Source organism: Octodon degus, unplaced genomic scaffold, assembly GCF_000260255.1.
Source record: "Octodon degus isolate 3935 unplaced genomic scaffold, OctDeg1.0 scaffold00313, whole genome shotgun sequence".
Taxonomy (NCBI): domain Eukaryota; kingdom Metazoa; phylum Chordata; class Mammalia; order Rodentia; family Octodontidae; genus Octodon; species Octodon degus.
The window spans coordinates 102,786-110,500 of NW_004524889.1; positions in this window are offsets into that span (position 1 = coordinate 102,786).

The window sequence follows — 7,715 nt, forward strand, 5'->3', positions numbered from 1 at the left end:
AGCTAGTGAAAAGGTAAGAAAGGATCTCTTAAAAACAACGAGGATGCAGGAAAAAATAATCCATCACCTGCAAGATGATGTAAAGATGAACAATGTGAGACTAATAGGCATCAATGAAAAACAAGGAGTCAATACAAATGACATTAAAAAATATGGACAAAGGTAATAGCAGAAAACTTAACAAATATAATGAAAATCTGACATTCAGGTAACTGAAGCATACAGAACGCAAAATAACCTCAACCCAATGAAAAACATACGGAGACATATAATCGTCAAGATCCCAGAGATACAGCACAAGAATAGTCTGCTGAAAGATGCTAGAGAAAAGAAGTAGATCACATTCAAAGGAAAACTCAGCAGAATTAAGGGTGAATTCTCTTCAGAAAACATGAAGGCACAAACAGCATGGAGCAGAGTCCGTCAAGTCCTCTATGAAAACAAATTCCAGCAAAGACTACTATACCCTGCAAACTTCTCTTTCAAGTTTGATGGAGAAGTGAAATACTTTCATGAAAGAACAGCTAAAGAATTTCATGAGGAAAAAGTCAACCTTACACAGGCTACTGATTGATGTTCTAGGGAGGGACCAAAATGATCAGAACTCCACAAATTGGATCAGAAGCAACCAACTAAACAGGGTAAGCAATTAAACTCAGGAGAAAATGGAGTAAACGACAACAGGTAAATAACTTGTCAATCATAAGTTAATATGTCTCAAAGCTAACCATCAATGTAAATGGACTCAATTCACCAATTAAGAGAAATAGACTGGCACAGTGGATAAGGAAACAAAATCCAAAAATATGCTGTATACAAGAAACACATTTAACTCATAAAGACATTCATAGGCTGAAAGTCAAAGGATGGAACAAAATACTACATGCCCCAGCACCTCAGAAAAAAGCAGGGGTAGCAATCCTATTCTCAGACAGTCTCAACTTCAAACCAACAATGATCAAACGAAATAAAGAAGGCCACTATATACTGGTTAGGGGAAAAATTCAAGAGGAAGAGGTAACACTCATAAATATTTATGCACCAAACATGGGAGCAACCAAATATATAAAGCAAATCTTAATGAATATGAAAAATCTAATATCCAATACCACAATTATAACAGGAGACCTTTACACCCACTTATCCCCAAAAGAAAGGTCTACCAAACAAAAACTTAGCAAAGAAATAACAGAACTGAATCAGAGCTTCAAACAAATGCACTTGGAGGATATATACAGAGAGTTCCACCCAAACACAGATGAATGCACATTTTTCTCAGCTGCACCTGATTCATTTTCTAAAATAAACCACATACTGGTACATAGGTTATGTGTAAGTTTATGTAATAAAACAGAAATTATCCCATGCACATTATTTGACCACAGTGCAAAGAATCTGGAAATAAATGATAAAAGAAAACAAAAAAAAACTTAAATACATGAAAATTAAATCACATCCTATCAGCAACCAATGGGTGACAGATGAAGTTAAACAAGAAATTCAACAATATCTACAATACAGTGAAAATTCAAGCACAACTTATCATAAATTATGGGATACGATGAAAACAGTTTTTGGAGGAAAATTCATAGCTGTGAACAAACACAATAGGAAAACAGAACAAGAAAAAAATATATACCCTAATTAAATGACATGGTCAACAACTAGAAAAGGAAGAGCAAACCAAACAAAGTGAACAAAGATCGGAAGAAATCATGAAGATTAGAGCAGAAATTGATTCAATTGAGATGAAGAAAACTATTCAAAGAATTAACAAAGCAAAAAGATGATTCTTTGGAAGACTAAATAACATCGATAAGCCTCTAGTGAACCTCATCAAAAAGAGGAAATAAAAAATTCAAATGCAATCAATAAGGAATGAAAAGGGTGTAATTACCACAGACCCAGTGGTAATTCAGAAGATTATCAATAACTACTTTGAGAATCTTTGCTCTCACAGAAAAGAAGACACAGAACAAATGGACAGATTTCCAGAAAGGTACAAATAAGCACAACTAAATCGACAATATAGAACCACTCTCAATAGCTCATAACAGCCAATGAAATACGAGATGTAATTAAAAACCTACCGACAAAGAACAATCCAGGTCCAATGGACTCACAGCTGAATTCTACAGGACATTTACAGAAGGTATAGTCTCTATACTTCTCAAACTCTCCCATGAAATTGGAAAGGAAGAAAACCTCCCAAAATCATTCCTGGAGGCAAGTAATATAGTGATATCAAAACAAGGGAAAGATGCAACTAAGAAAGAAAAATACAGGCCAATCTCCCTCAGGAACATACATGCAAAAATCCTGAATAAAATGGTAAAAATAGAATACAGCAAATCATCAAGAAGATCAAACACCATAACCAGGTAGGATTCATCCCAGGGATGCAATGATGGTTCAATACTCAAAAAATCTATAAATGTAATACACTATATCAATAGAGAGGAAACTACAAATCACATGCTCATCTCCATTGATGCAGAAAAGTTTTGAGAAAGTCCAACACATATTCATGTTCAAAGTCCTACAGAAAATTGGAATAGATGACCTCTACTTCAATCTGGTAAAAGCCATTTATGAAAACACAATGCCTAACACAATTCTAAATTGGGAAAAACTGAAATCATTTGCTCTTTGATCTGGTGCATGACAAGGTAGTCCTCTATCACGACCCCTATTCAATATAGTTCTGGAATCCTTAGCTACAGCCATTAGACAAGAGAAAGAAATAAATGGAATAAGACTAGGTAAAGAAGAAGTTAAAATACCTTTATTTGCAGATGACATGATAATTTACTTGGAAGACCCAAAACTCCACCAAGAAGATACTAGAATTAATAAAGAAATTCAGTAGCATAACAGGTTATAAAGTCAATAACCAAAAGTCAATAGCATTCCTATACACAGATAATGAACACATTGAGAGAGAAATTATAGAAAAAATACCTTGTACAATAGCACTGAGGAAAATGAAATACATTGGAATTAATCTTACTAAAGAAGTCAAAGATCTTTTCAAGGAAAATTACAGTACTCTGAAAAAAGAGATTGTAGAGGATTTCAGAAAATGGAAATATATTCCATGCTCATGGATAGGAAACACCAACATTGTGAAGATGGCCATACTCCCAAAATTGCTGTACATAATGAATGCAATCCCTATCAGACTACCACCGACATACCTCACAGACCAAGAGAAATCATTCCTTAAATTTATCTGCAACCAGAAAAGATCTAAAATAGCAAAGGCAATTCTAGGCAACAAAGACAAGGCAGGAGGCATTACAAATCCTGACTTGAAATTATACTACAAGGTTACTGTGATAAAATCAACATAGCACTGGCAACAAAATAGACCTGAAGAGCAATAGAATAGATTAGAAGATGCTGAATCCGCTATGAACACAGTCAGCCACCTTATCTTTGACAAAGGGGCCAAAAATACTCACTGGCAGAAAGCTAGCCTCTTTAACAAATGGTGCTGGCAAAACTGGCTCTCTACATGCCGAAAACACAATCTTGACCCAGGTCTATCACCATGCACTAAACCTAAGTCAAAATGGATTAAAGATCTAAACATTAAAGAAGAGACACTAAATCTAGTTTAAGAGAAAGTGGGAGCAACACTTGAATACGTAGGGGTGGGGAAAGAGTTCATAGACAGAAATCAAATCGCACGGGAAACAGTTGAAAGAATTAAAAACTGGGACCTGATCTTAATGAGAAGTTTTTTCCTGTCAAAGGAAATTACCAACAATGTGAAAAGGCAACCCACAAATTGGGAAAAAATCATGACCAATAAGTACTGAGACGACGGTCTGCTCTCTAGAATTTATAAAGAACTAAAAAACACTAGGGCCCAAAATTTAAAAGCTCAATCCGGAAATGGGCATCCAAGATGAACACATACTTCTCAGAGGAAGAAATTAAAGAAGCGTATAAATATATGGAAAAATGCTCCACATCACTAGCCGTCCGTGAAATGCAAATTAAAGCAACTTTGAGATATCATCTCATCCCAGAAAGAATGGAAATCTTAAAGAAATCACCCAACCACAAATGTTGGAGAGGCTGTGGGGAAAAAGGAACTCTTCTCCACTGCTGGTGGGAGTGTAGACTGTTGCAGCCATTATGGAAATCAGTATGGAGACTCCTTACAAAACTTGGATTGGAAATCCCGTTTAAACCAAATATTCCTCTACTGGGAATTTTCCCAGAGGATGTGAAAAGATCATATCATAGGAATATATGTGTGCCTATGTTTATAGCAGCACAATTTGTGATAGCCAAAGCTTGGATACATCCAAGATGCCCATCACCTGAGGAATGGTTGAAAAGATGTGGTATTTTTACAAGATGGAGTATTATTCAGCTATTAAGAAGGATAAACTCAAAGCCTTTACATTGAAGTGGGTGCCACTTGAATATATACTCATAAGTGAAATAAATCAGACACACATTTGTAAATATCATATAGTCTCCCTAGTATAAAAACTCAAAAGAAGAAATACAAAGAGAAATGTATAATACAAGTAAAAATAAAGCAGGATCTCAAGGACTAACTAATCAAGAGAAGGAAAAGAGAAGAGCTTGGAAACACGAATAAGTCAAGCCATAGTGTTATATTTAGAAAATGGGCAAGGCAACGATCCTGTGAATCTTCAGAAGATTTTTGAATCTGGCAGTTAATAGGAATGATTCTCACCCTGACTAACTATGTATACTGATACCTGTGAACTAAGCTACTGCGCTGCAGATGGTACTTTGCAATAGTAGTTTCATGCTTGGAGTGCCTGTCATTCTGGTCTTCTGAATATGGGCTGCTTGTCATGACATGCCAGTTGCTGATATGATGTCTCTCAGGTAGAGGGTTGTTCAAAAAGTAGGGGGTGGTGAATGAAAGCAAGAGACCAGAAAAGGAATACTGTGGGACTGTCCTGCTTCAAGGTTGTATATGGTGAGATTTTTGGACTTATGTGCAAACGTGAGAAGTATATAATTCTTTATCCTATTTTTAAAATATATTCTAATTGTTAAATGTTTATATCATATTCTGTATGGACTTAAAGTTCACATATCAATACCTGATGAAAAATACCTGTTCCATACTATGCCTAACATGTTTGATATGCAGACAGATAGTGAGGTTAAGCTTAACAGCCTAAGTTGTATGGTAATATCAATAAGCTTGTCTTCTGGATGGTTAACATCCTAAGTTTACAGACCAACATTAGAGAAAAACAAGGCATGCAAGGAAAGGCAACATTTTCGCCCCAGTCTTCTAAGGTCAGTTATGACTCAGGACATATCTGAACTTCTACTGTAATGTCATGTAACTCACTAGTGTACCAAATGTTCTGATCAAGGAGATTATTGGGCCAAAGAGGAAAGTGATCAATGATATAGAGTGTGCCTAAGGAGAGTCACATGGAGAGAAAACATTCTCTCAGGCTTTCACAGAGAGCACATTGGCCAAGCAATGGCTGTGACTCATGCACATGGCTGACACTGACAATGGATCTACAATCTGAGGTACGGGATCTCAGGATAAATCCTGAGGGGATTTCACTGACCCTATCAGATCCAAAAGATACAACTCTTGTTGCATAGGTCCTGCTTTACCTTTGTCTTAACCACCCAGCAGAAAAGTATAAAAACAAGATATAAGAAGTAGAGCCATGCTATTATGTTGAGCGGTATGGGACTCAAGTCAACAATTTCTGACATTGCCAGTTCAAGTGAAAGACCCAATACTATTATGGCCTACTGAAATCTTTTAGAATATTTTGCTGAGCTATCACACCTATAGTATTCAAATAACGGAACTTAACCAAAAAAGGGGATACAGATGAATGTCCATTTTGTATCTGTGTATTCAATTGGTTAGGATAGCTATATAGTTACATTCTCTTAATGAATAGAGGAAATTGTTCTAGTGGTGTTTTAAATAGGATATCAAATCCTCATCTTGTACAGCAATTAACCACTAGGAAGAATGCATGTAATGTGCTAATTATTGAAACTGTCATACCAATTTGACTTGAAACTGTCTCATTTGTATTTTTTTATCAATAAAATTCTGGGAGAAAAGATTAAGTCAAATAAATCAGATATACAAGCTTAAATATCAAATGGTTTCTTATATATGAGAAATTCAAAGCACAAATATTTAGAGGGAAAAATATTAGATAATAGAAACAAGGATCCAAATCTTTTCCAAATGGAAAGAGGACCATGAGATAGGAAAAGTCGGGGGAAGAAAAGAAGATAAAAAAGAGTTACAATGTGCTATGTATATCTAACAACTCCCCACAATTCATGCTCTGCAATCATCGTGTATGCAAACATGGATTAATAAAAAGAAAAATCTGAAAAGAATCCAAAAAAAGAAAAAAAAAACTGTCCTACCAATTTGAAGAAAAAAAAAAGAATTTCATGATGACAAAAAAAATTAACATCCATTCTTTCTGAAGTTAGATGAAATAGATTATTTTAAATTTCATTTTAAATTGTCTTCTTGTGCTTCTTTTAACTTTTGTTTATTTATTTACTCTCTTTATTTAGATAAGTTTTCCCTATAGAAATCAAACTGACCTTGAAATCACTTTGTATTCTAGGCTTGTGTCAAACTTGAAGTGATCCTGCATCAGTTTCCTTAGTGCTGGAATTAAAGATGTCTAGATTTACTTGTATTTCTTGACTGAGCAGTGATGTTAAACATTTAATTTATATATGTATTTTTTGTTTACACTCTTTCATCTGAGAGATAGCTATTCATTTTAGATGTACATTCATGTACTAGATCTTTAAATTTAGGGTATGTGATTTTTTGAAGTCTTTATATATTTTAAATATTAAATTTGGTCAGGAATACTCGGGAAAAATATTTTCCTACTCTGTGCATTCTCTTCACTTAGTTTCTTTTTTTTCGATATAAAAATTTTCTTTACTAAGTTGCGTTCCCATTTTTGATTCTTTGTAATATTTCCTGAGGGATTAGTTTTTACCCATATACTTCATGCACTTCAAGCACTTCAGTCTTTTCATACACTTCAGTCTTTAGGAATTCTACCTATTTTATCTTCCAACAGATTTAGTATTGCTGCACTAACATTTATATCTTGATCTACTTTTATTTTAGTGCATGGCAAGAGATATAGGTATAGGTGTAGGCATCTGGAAAGCCCTTTGTTCTACCATGATTTATAAAGAATTTTCTTTTTTTAGTAAAGATGTTTATCCTCTTTATCAAAGATAGGATGGCTGAGTGTGTTTGGAGTTGTTCATCTTCTAAACTTTTTCATTGATCCTCTAGTCTGGTTGATTTTTTGTTTGTTTGTTTGTTTGTTTTTCTAAGTAATATCATTTCAAGTCAGAGCTTGTGATGTCCCCTACCTTGTCTTTGTACTCCAGAATTGTTTTTGCTATTCTAAGTAACTTCTGGTTCCAAATTAATTTTAGGATTACTTTTTTTCTAATTCTGTAGGATATTCTATTGGTATTTTGATCAGGATTTTATTAAATCTATATAATAACTTTGGGTGTAAGATCATTTTCACTCTACTGGATCTTTCTTCCCAAGAAAAGTGGATACTGCTCCATTTTCTAATATCTTCCTTCAGGCTACTATACTTTTCAATATAAAGATCATAGAGACCAAGTCCTAGCCCAGGTCCGGTGAGTGTGCGGAGAGTTTCCTG